The 11290-nt window shown below is 38.6% G+C and overlaps 1 long non-coding RNA gene and 1 other non-coding gene across 2 annotated transcripts; both read right to left on the bottom strand.

Moving 5' to 3' along the window:
• Positions 1-707: 707 nt before the first annotated feature.
• LOC131225352 (uncharacterized) lies at positions 708-1403 on the bottom strand. Its single transcript, XR_009161318.1, has 2 exons — positions 1015-1403; positions 708-963 (listed from the first exon to the last, which is right to left on the bottom strand). It is a non-coding gene; the product is annotated as an uncharacterized LOC131225352 (long non-coding RNA).
• An 8235-nt stretch (positions 1404-9638) lies between these two features.
• LOC131226463 (small nucleolar RNA R71) lies at positions 9639-9745 on the bottom strand. The gene has a single exon (XR_009161846.1). It is a non-coding gene; the product is annotated as a small nucleolar RNA R71 (small nucleolar RNA).
• Between the last annotated feature and the right edge of the window lie 1545 nt (positions 9746-11290).

The following is an 11290-nucleotide window of genomic DNA, read 5'->3' as shown; positions in this document are numbered from 1 at the left end:
TTTTTAAAAAAAAACAAAGTGAGTTGTGCTCATAAATAAACTTTATGGTCTATATATTCCTTTCTGGGAAAAAAAATCTCATCATCATTCCCAACTGCAAACCTGACAACAATGGATTCGTTAACCTGGGTTTCAGTGGGGATATCAAGTTATATATTCTTCTCAATTTCAATCCTGGTTTTCTTTTTATATATTTAGACTGGAGTATAAAACAGGACTGGAGTTTTTGTATTTAGACTGGAGTATAAGCAGGACTTGTTGTTAATGTTGTTGTTGTTGTTGTTATTCTTATTATAATATTTTGTTTGGCATGTCATATTGTTAGGATTCATGATCGAAGTAATGGCATAAGCTTGATGGCAGCTGCCAACCAGATGCAACCCCTCTCCTTTATCTAGGCTGGCAACCAGATGCAACCAAAAAGTCTTCATTGGTTTGATTAATTCCATTATGTAAGTACTAAACATCCTAAGCACTTCAAGAACAACTTATCACCAAACCAATGAAAGTTACACAATTTATAAACAAAGATCAAAGAGCACTTCTAACAGGTCCCTAATGATCTGATCAAATACTTTCTTCATGGTCGCAACAGATGAAACGAATTGTCCTCTTCAAGAGCAAGTCCCCTAAAATTCTTTTTATAGCAAAGAAACCTGCAGATCCTCACATGAATGGAGGACATCTACATTTAAGAAAGCATCAAATAAATGAAAACTGCTTGCAAGAATCTAACAAAAGCATGATCTCTAGGAATCACACAGGCAAAAGACTAAGAGAAGAAGGAAAGACATGTACCCACGGTGGACAAATGCCTTGTGGAACTATGGACGAACTTGATAGACCAAATACTATATAGATATAGCAGCATGTTAATAGCCACTGACATCACCTTCTGAAGTAATGGCACTGCTCGAGCTCGGTTCTTCATCTTCACTCACCAAATCCGACATCTGCTCAAATCTGTCACCATCTTTGATCCGCCTGGGTTACAGATTCGGCATCAACTCAGACCTATCATCTCCGCTCATCGAAACCCACCACCGTCCCCTCATTGAAAACTGAAAACCCATCTCTCCTTAGTCGCAATCGCTGAAAACCTCTGTCCTCATCCAACCTTCGACCATAGATGTCGCCCATTGCAATCTAATCAGGCCGAATCCACCCTCATTGTAGTCCCCACAAACCCATCAGGTCAGGCCATCGCCCAAATCTGACAGCCCCCAAAATCCTTTCCGCGTCCACCATTAGAACCCCCTTGAACCTCTGCCACTGCATCTTCTCTATTGGAATCATCACATGCAAACCCGAAGAGTGAGGGAATGAGAAAGGGAGGGGGAGAGCGAGGGAATGAGAAAGGGGTTTTGACGGGCGTGAGATTGAGATTGAGAGAGATAGAGAAGAGCGGCAAGGGAGATAGAGAGAGTGAGAGAGAGAGAGAGGGATGGACGTGAGAGGGAATAGGGTTGAGTGGAGGGAAATGTGCATTTCGTGAGAGGTGGAAAAGGGAATAGGGTTGAGTGGAGGGAAGTGAGAGGGGGAAAAGAAAAAGGCAGCCCAGTTTTTTGCATTTTCGCTTGCTACGGTTCTACTACGGTTTTTAACCGTAGCTAAAAGCCCATATGACCGTAGCTATTGTACAATCCGTACTAGCCACTCCATCATTCACATTTCATGGAATCTGGACGGACGGCCTTGTCATGGGCTTTGTGGGGTCCATCTTGATGCAATCAACATATCCACTCCGTCCATTAATTTTGTAATTTTTTTTATAGGGAGTGAACCTAACATCTAAGTAAATCGAAGGTCTAATTGAACCACACCATCGATCAATGGATTAATCTCCACTCTTTCCTACCATGTGGTCCACTTGAGCTTTCGATCTACTTCCTTTTTTGGGTTCTTGCCCTAAAATACTCTTAAAAAATGGATAGACGTATTAGATGGAGAATACACATTTTAATGGGCCTTGTAGAGTCCCTTATGGGGTATCCAAGGTTGTATGTAGGTATGGCAGAGTTGGCCTTTAGCTACGGTTTAGACAGTATTAGCTACGGTTTTAAGCCGTAGCATACTAGCTACGGTTTATAGCCGTAGCTAAAAACCCGATTAGTCCATAGCCTTTAGTCATTTTTTTGGTAGTGGAATCTCCACCGTTAATCTTTGATTTGGTGGGCCCACATGTATTGGGACCCACTTGATGTATGATTGAATGCAAGGGAGGGCTCATAGTGGCGGAGCCCTCCATCATCACGTCTCTCTCTCTATCTCCTTTATTTTGTGGCCCATTTAGTAAGTGTATGTGGTGTCCAAACCGTCCATCAAATGGACCCCATGGCCATCCAAAGCATGTGGGCCTTACCTAAATGGGGATGGGAAAAAACTAATGTCAAATTGATCTAAGTCAAGTGGGCCATGTCTATGTGGGACCCACCTTGATTCACGTCGTCTGTGGAGTGTGAACAGACCGTACGATGTGCTAACAGTCTCTGGACGTTGCACGTGAAAAATTAAAAAATATCAGCTTGATTCAAAATTTTGGGTGGGCTGCTCATACAGGCCCCACCTTGATGTATGGGTCCAATCCACGCTAGCCATTCCATTTCCCAACCCATTTTGGGCGTTGGCCGAAATATGAGGTTAATCCGACTCTCATGCGGGCCATAGCATAGAAAACAGTGGTTTTCACCGTTAAAATCCACTCTGATTTTTTTTTTCACACCGAAACATGCTCAATATTGGGCTTGATGGGTCTGTTATAAATTGTAGAATTCAATGGGTGGGATGGATTCTTTTGGTCCGGGCCCCACCTATGAAAAACTGCGAGAAAACGGTTTTCCTAACCACCTTCATGCTGAGATCCTTTGGAAAAAGCCTCAAAATTTCTTCATTAGGTACTATCTTTCCATCACCTCTCTGTCAATTATGTTGTCCCTTTTGCAAATCATGCTTATTTGTTTTACATTGAGGACAATATAGATTTTACGTTGGGGATGGGAGATTAGGAAAATTAATCAGTATTTTCTTAGTTTTGAGCAAAATTTTTGAAACTTTTCAATTTTTTTAATGTTTATTTGTTTGGAAAGTGATAAGTTGTGCATTTAAGACTGTTTTAAGTATGATGATGGGATAGAAATTGAATTTTGAGTTGTTAGAGTTGGAGCAACTAAGCAACCTATCACTTATGGTTATTACATTCAATTAATTAAGAGGAAGTTCGCATATTATGACATATTTAAATTATTTTTGATGATACTAGATTTTCTAATTGTTAGTATGATGATTATTGAAATATATTGAGAACCGAGTCTAGAGAATTTTATCCACTGTAAAAGAAGAAAAAGAACCAATTAAAAAATAGCAGATCGACAAAGAGGTCATAACGAATGAAGAATGACAACATCTTTGAGGAGAATGAAAAATGTCTTTGAAAATGATGTAATATCTAAGGAAGAGGAATAAATACAAATGACCGTCAATATAAAATCAAAAATTAGAAAAAAAGAAGGAAAAGGGGATAAGTTCGGAATTAGTACTTGGGTGTTTAACAAATCTTGAAGTGATGACCATGGCTAACATTACGAAAGTATTTTCACTGAGCAGTTTGGAAAAACTTGATATGCGAACTATGATCTGACCTAATGGATAAAAGACTTATTTGATTGATTGCTTATTTGATTCAACTTTAAGTCTTCAAAATCTCAATTTCTCATCTTGAGTCTACTTATTCATAGCAGAATACACAAAAGATAGTTTTCTGAAAACGGCTGAACATTGTGCATTAAACTTATTTTTCATATACTTTGCTCGAGACTATCAAAATGTTGGTTGGGGATTGTGTTGAGGGTCAAATATTGCATATTGGATCCCAGTTATTACTTAGTTTTATGAACATGATAATGCTTAATGTTTTATTTTAATCATGTTTGTATTACAAGGGGAATTAAAGAGCTTGGATTAAAAAGGAGGTTAAAAGCATGTATTTAATGCTCAAGAATCACCAAGACTAAGAATGAAGAATGCACACACTAAAGATCCGAGAAAATTAAGTCAAGAATGAAGAAAATTAGAATTTTGAAGTGAAGTTGTGTAATCCTCGACCAATCCAGGTTACACACGACCAGTCGAAGCTCGACTGGTCGAGGTGCATCGACTTAAACTCTAGCGAGTAAACAATTAAAATTTTGTCCTACTTGACCAGTCGAGGGTGTCCCACGACCAGTTGAGGATGGCCTATGAACGGTTGAGGATGGCCCAAGACCGGTCGACCATTACGCAATTTTTGCGTGGACTGCGTAAATTTGAGACAGTTTTCGCTAATTTTCACTCGGTGCGAAAGTCGAAGGCCTAAAACTATAAATAAGGGTCCCTAGGGCATCCCTAAGCATCATCTAGGGTTTGAGGAGTGGAGCAAAAGTGTGGAGAAGCCATTGCCAAGAGTTTTTCTTCACTTTCCTTACTTGTTTTTCTGTTTTTCTTAAGAGATTCTAGTTCAATCATGTCTATAGTTGGCTAAACATCTTAAATAGAGCTAAGAGGTGAAGCTTGTAACGTGATGGGATGTTTTAATTCTTTTGATTCATGTTTATATTGAACTCTCTTTGATTCTAGTTTGATTATACGAAATACTTTAAATTTTTAATTGTTTGTTGTGATTCAAATTACAATAGATCTGTGATAGCTTTGAGTATGTTCTCTTCATGTTTTGAGATTATGAAAATAGGAAATCCTGTTGTTCACCAGCATCCCTTGGGCATGGTTAGATGATGCAATCCTCCCTAACTTTCACAATTCTCCTAGATTAGTTGTGGGATTGGTAAATCCTGTTGTTTGCCCTGTCTCCTGGGCATGGTTTTGTGATGGAATCACTTCCAGTTCTCACACCTCTCATCTATTGAGAATTAGGTGAAAGGAAGTTTAGATTTGATTTTACTGAGATATCTTCCAATTGGATAGGAAGAGACTCCGATTGCAATCGTGTGACTTGAATCAAGCATAGATCTCCCTGATCTCTACAAGTAGATCCTTGGAAACCCTAATATCCTACCTTTGAATTTCTTAAGTTGTTCATTAAATCTCTCACAATTACTCTTAAATATTTTAGATTTAGGGTTTCATCTTTTCTAGTTGCTTTTAGAAAATACACGAGATTAGTCCATGTGGATTCGACCTCGGTCTTACCGAGATTATTACTACATTGGGACCCTACACTTGGGGTTGTAAATAAGTTTTTGGCGCTGTTGCTAAGGATTAACGGTTGCGTTTTTCTGAGATTAGCTACTTTTAGAATTAGGTTAAGATTAGGTTTTTTCTATTTTTAGGATTAAGGTTTTTTTTTCTATTTTTAGAAACTTTCTAATTCTAGGATTTTTTACAAAGTTAACTTACTTTCTAACTCTAGGTTTAGAAACTTTCCTATTTTGATTTTAGAAACTTCCTTTTCCTCTTTTTAGAAACTTTAAAACTTTCCTTTTTAGATGCTAGTTTACTTTCTAATTTTATTTTTAAAAACTTTCTAATTTTAGAATTTCTGTTTTTAGAAATTAACTTGTTTGTTTTGTTTTGCAGGATTTTAGTTAAGAACTTCTAATCTAGTAACTTCTTTCCAATTCTCTCTTTCTTTCTATTTCTATATTCAAATTTCCTTCTTTTCTCTTTTACATTTAGGTTAAAATCTGAAATTGTGGGCAGAGAGTGTTTCATGCCCAAGTGGGTCCATGATAACACTCAACGTCTTTTGAGTGAAGGAGGATTGGTTGTGGGGTTATCTATCCATCATAGGATTAAACACCACTTGAGATCCTCAGAGTTAATTAAAGTGATGACTGCAAATCAACCGGTTAATCAATCGAGAAGACAACCTCAACCTAGGCTTGAGGAAGTCTAGGATGAGAATAAGGTGCATCAAGCACCTCTGCCTCGTACTTTGTGAGATTATTTACAACCAGCAGGGGTGAGCATGACCTCATGCATGGTTTTTCCAAAAAATATAGGACACATGGATTGTAATATCCTAAATTTTCACGGCCAGAGTTTATACTCGTGCCCGAGAAAATCGGATGTTAATAATGTACCAACTGGATGCTCTGAAATTGTACCCTATTTTTTTTTGTTTAGATTACTCCCAGATACATTTATGAAGGTAACATTCACAAGAATAATATCAACTATTTTGATTATATTTTATTAGAACAAAATTAATAATTAAAAGCCTTCTCAATGGAAGCCTATTACATTCAGCAAGTTCGAAGCGGAAGGATAAGACTAATTAAATAATCTAGCTTCACATTCTTTCAGTGTAGTCTTCTAAACTGGTCATCTAAGTCCTCAAATCTGTATGTCACCTACATAATCTATACAGTTGGGAGAGGGTCAATGCCCTACTCATAGTGATGGTTATCCTCTACGATTAACAGTAATTCAAGAGATTAATAAAAATAATACGAAGGTTCTGATACGTCAAGTACTCCAATCTACAGGAGGTATCAATGCACAAGCAATCTATATGAGATGCATGCCTAGCAAAGTATATACGGTGTATCACTCTTAGCAATCGCCATAAATGTGGAATATGATTATAGTTATCCGACTTGTCACGCATCCCATACTACAGATATTCACCGGCGTGTCCCATGTTTAACATGGTTTTACGCGGTTACCCCAAGACAAACACAACACATGCCTGGAAGAATTACATGACATGATTTGTTCATGGAGTGACTATTTGCGACATCCAATCCCGAAAACGATGCAACATGCATTGCAGATTACATGCACCAATTTGTGCACCACTAGCCATGAAACATGGATTTATGTGTTGCCCCAAGGGCCACTACCGAAAGTGCATTACGTCCACAATATTTCATCGATCACTAGAGGAGGGATTTCCAACACAGTACTTGCATCAAGAGAGAATTCTTTTATCCATAAAAGGTTAAGAATATCAAGACACCTATCGAGCCATTAAGGAAAAGGGGCGAGTGACAATAACCAACTCAAATAAGAGAAGAGTAATAATGGTCAACCCATGGATGAGGAAAGAAGTTAAAGCCAACTCAATAAATAGAAGAGAGGCAATGGTCGATTCTTTAATAAGGGTGGCAATGACCAACTCCATAATTAGAAGAGCGACTACCGTTAATTGTTGGTAATGGAGAGGGGTAGAGCCAAATCAATGGTAAGGCAAAGGCAAGGCTTGTACCCATAGCCTCTCATGAATCCAGGAAAACCTCTTACAATGGATATCATTTAAAAATCTTGAAAAGGGCCAATAATTGATGGTGAAAACATATAATAGCATGAAAGATTCAAAGCAATATGTAAAAGGCCAGGTAAAATACACGTAAAGGCAAGATCAAATTCATGAAGATATAAAAAGGAAAAATAAATACATGAAAGCATGAAAAGGCTAAATCAAGTGGTGACATAAAAATGCAAAATCATACACATGAAGGTATGAAAGAGCGGGGAAAAATATTCAATGAATTAGCGTGAGCCTAAAGGATAAACCCTCACCTAAAACTCGACTCAAATCTGGCCCAAACTCAATTAAGAGTCTGACGAATTGACTCAAAACCCAAAATCTCTCTTTCTTTTCCTTTCCTCCCTTTTTCTTTCTCTTTCTATTTCTTTCTTTCTACTTTTCTTTCCTTCTCTTCTTTCTTTCTTGTTGGACGGCAGCAAGGTGGATGGAGCTGCTAGCCGTGAAGATCTCTCTCCCTTCTTCTCTCTCTCTCTCTCTCTCTCTCTCTCTCTCTCTCTCTCTCTCTCTCTCTCTCTCTTTTCTTCCTTTCTTTCACCCTCGAATGAGGGAGGCTTTATAGGCTTGCAAAACCTCTTTCGCAGCTCTCGGTTTACGTAGCAGAACGCCCCTTGTTTACGTAGCAGAACGCCCCTTTTACACTCCATTTCTTGTGCAGAGAGAAACGGGAGGACTCCTTGTGGTTTGTCTACGCAGAGCCGAGCGTGCTGACCATCTGTTCGTTTCTTTTCCCTTTGGATAACATGGAGGGGGTTAGACATCCCTTATCGTTGTCCTAGACGGTCCAGATCGGAATATGGGCACCTGGCGTGGGTTTTCTACATAGAAATTGGTTCACACCGATCTTGTTTCGGTGTTCTTATGTATGGCTTGCGACCACCATCCATCTGATAGAAAGGGTTGTGGAAAGGTTGGGATTCTGGTCAGATTCTTCTTCCAGGCAAGATGAACAGCCTAGATCCTTCGCTTGGTTATTGGTTGTGAGTTACGACCTTTCTAAAATAGGCTCTATTCACATGTGTAAGAGGTTCGATTCCGATCCTTTGTTGGAATCGGTGGGATCCACTTTGGTTGATCCATCTAAGAATCAAATCCCTCCTCAAGGTTTCTGCAGTAGTGCTCGATCATGAGCCCAAATTTGGAATGGGTCTGGGTTTTGGATGGGTCACACCACTAGTCGACGTTTGTATTAGATTCCTTGTCACAGTGATCTCGTGTGCTTGTATGGGTGTATTGAACCAATGTGGTTTTGATCGAAATCCTCGCCCGAGTACGTTGGATGGCTTGGATCATCCAAACGGGCGAGGATGGTGGCCCATCGTAAGTCCAGCGGACGATATCCATAGCCTCTGTTTAAAAAAATGGACGAAGAGTCCGATTCTGTTTTCTTGCAGGTCAAACCCACTTTGACCGTTTCTCGGTCTGGTATAGCGCGGGTACACCCCTGTTATCATACGTGCATCAATGGTGGGGCCCACCGAGGTGTTCTTATGAGGAATCTAGACTGTCCATTGGTTTCTCCATTCAACTTAAGGGGTTGATCCCAAAATTGAAGCATGTCTAAAGACCAAGTGGCCCCAAAATCAATGGTTATTGTTTGATATTATCGATCAGTCACTTATACACTGATCTAAGGGATGCAATTTGGCATGAACGGGTAATTTATGATTCCTAGCTATGATATAAAATTTCACACTAATTGGATATTGGGAACTACATACTATAGAATTCTGGGTTTATGTTAATGGCATTTTCATAATTATTGTTGATGTAAAAGTTTCGTGAAATCTAATGGATCCACATGGTTGTAGAGATGTTTCTAAGTAATTCTTATAAAAGTACTTATGCCTAAATCATCAAGGATGAAGGGTTATTTGTTAATTTAGTTGATGGAATGAACACGTATTAAACTACATGATTAGCGATTGGATAACTTGATTTGTGGGTGGGGAATGTTCTAAGGGTTAGGTTCGTGTTAGGAGACAGATGCAAGGTTAGGATAGCTAGATTGGTATCGTAAACATGTATAAATTATGTTGAATCTTATGGCAACACTCAAGGACTTTTGATGCTCGAGTATCGAAAAGTTCAGGGCGTTACATGGATATTAAGCCAGGGGTGATCCAACTCCTTCCAAAATTTCATAGACTTGAATATGAAAGTCTATATTTACACTTGAAAGAGTTTAATGAGATCATAGCCACTTTATATTTTCTAAACGTGTTTGAGGACACGGTTAGACTGAAACTCTTTCCCTTTTCTTTGTAAGAGAAAGATAAGACGTGGTTGCATTCACTACATCCCAGATCTATTGGCACATGAAATGACATGATAAGGGAGTTCATCAAGAATTTTTTTTTTACATTATAAAATAAACACTCTTAGGAACTCAATCATAAACTTTGCCCAAAAGGAGGATGAAACATTCTTCCAATGTTGAGAGAGGTTCAAGGATCTTGTCAGTTCATGCCCACAACACAGTTTTGAAATGTGCCGCATTACACACTTTTTCTATGATGGACTGACATCTTCCATGCGCCAATTGGTTGAGACAATGTGCAATGAGGAATTCATGAATAAAAATGTCAACGATGAGTGGGACTACTTAGACATACTTACTGAAAATGTACAATCTTGGGACACTTACCCAAAATCAAGCACCACTTCTAGACCCACTCAATCAAAGGAGAGGGGCAGATTATACCTTCTGAAAGAGGATGATGATATCAATGCTAAAATGTCTAATCTCGTAAGGAAATTTGAAGCCATGAAACTAAAGAATGATAAGGTTAAGGAAACTATTTGCAGTATTTGTGCTTGCAACATTCACATACCTGAAAATTGTCCAACAATACCTACCTTTCAAGTGGTGTTGAATGAGTAATCCAATGCCGTGAATAATTACCAAAGACCCTTCAATGGACCTACCTCTAACACATACAATCGTAATTGAAGAAATCATCCAAACTTCAGTTGGAGGAATGGACTGCTACTCCACAAGGTTTCTTTAATCAAATTCCAAATCAAGTGAAACCTCAAGAAGAACTGGTTCAAAATTCCGCACAAACTCAAGAGCTTACTCAAGCAATACAAGAACTTACAAAATATATATAAAAGATGGATTCACGTGTTACGGTTATAGAAAGGGGGATGCTTCCTGCTCAACCTCTTCCCAACCCCAAACCGCAATATGAAATAAGTGATCCAAGCTCTTTAAATCAAATTGAATAAGCTAAGTCTATCACTACACTTAAGAGTAGGAAGATAATTGACAAATCTATTCTGGTAAGGGCTGAGAAGTCTATATACCCAGGAGAGGACAATGATGATAGACCTATCACTACTCCACAAGAATTAGAACTGGAACTTCTAGGCAAGCCGATTGCACCATTCCCCCAATAGTTGGTTGCACCAAAACCTCTCTCTAACTCTCAGGATATTTTAGAGGTACTGAAATAAGTGAAGGTCAAAATCCCTCTACTGGATGCAGTTAAACTAATACCTTTATATGCCAAATTTTTGAAAGACTTATGTACGACCAAAAGACGATAAAATATTCGAAAGAAAATCTTCTTAACTTAAAGGGTGAGTGCCATCCTAAAGCAAGATTTGCCATAGAAATACAAAGATCATGGTAGCCCAACCATCACTCATGTAATCGGGAACTATTGGATTAAGCACGCACTTCTTGACTTAGGAGCGGGTGTAAATCTGATTCCTTACTCGGTCTACGAACAACTAGGTTTGGGTGGATTGAAACCCACCCAAACTACATTACAATTTACAGATCGCTCAGTTCGTGTACCGAGAGGGATAATCGAGGATGTGTTGGTTCAGGTTGACAGATTCTACTACCCAGTAGATTTTATCATCTTGGATACTCAACCCATCATGGACATGAGTATTTAAATTCATGACATTCTTCATCGCCCATTCCTTACCACTTTAAATGCAATCATTAACTACAGGAATGGAGTCATAAGTATGTCTTTCGGGAATATGACATTGGAGTTGAATATTTTTTTAACA

Source organism: Magnolia sinica, chromosome 14 (assembly GCF_029962835.1).
Source record: "Magnolia sinica isolate HGM2019 chromosome 14, MsV1, whole genome shotgun sequence".
Lineage (NCBI taxonomy): Eukaryota > Viridiplantae > Streptophyta > Magnoliopsida > Magnoliales > Magnoliaceae > Magnolia > Magnolia sinica.
This window is presented reverse-complemented; position numbering and strand designations above follow the sequence as displayed.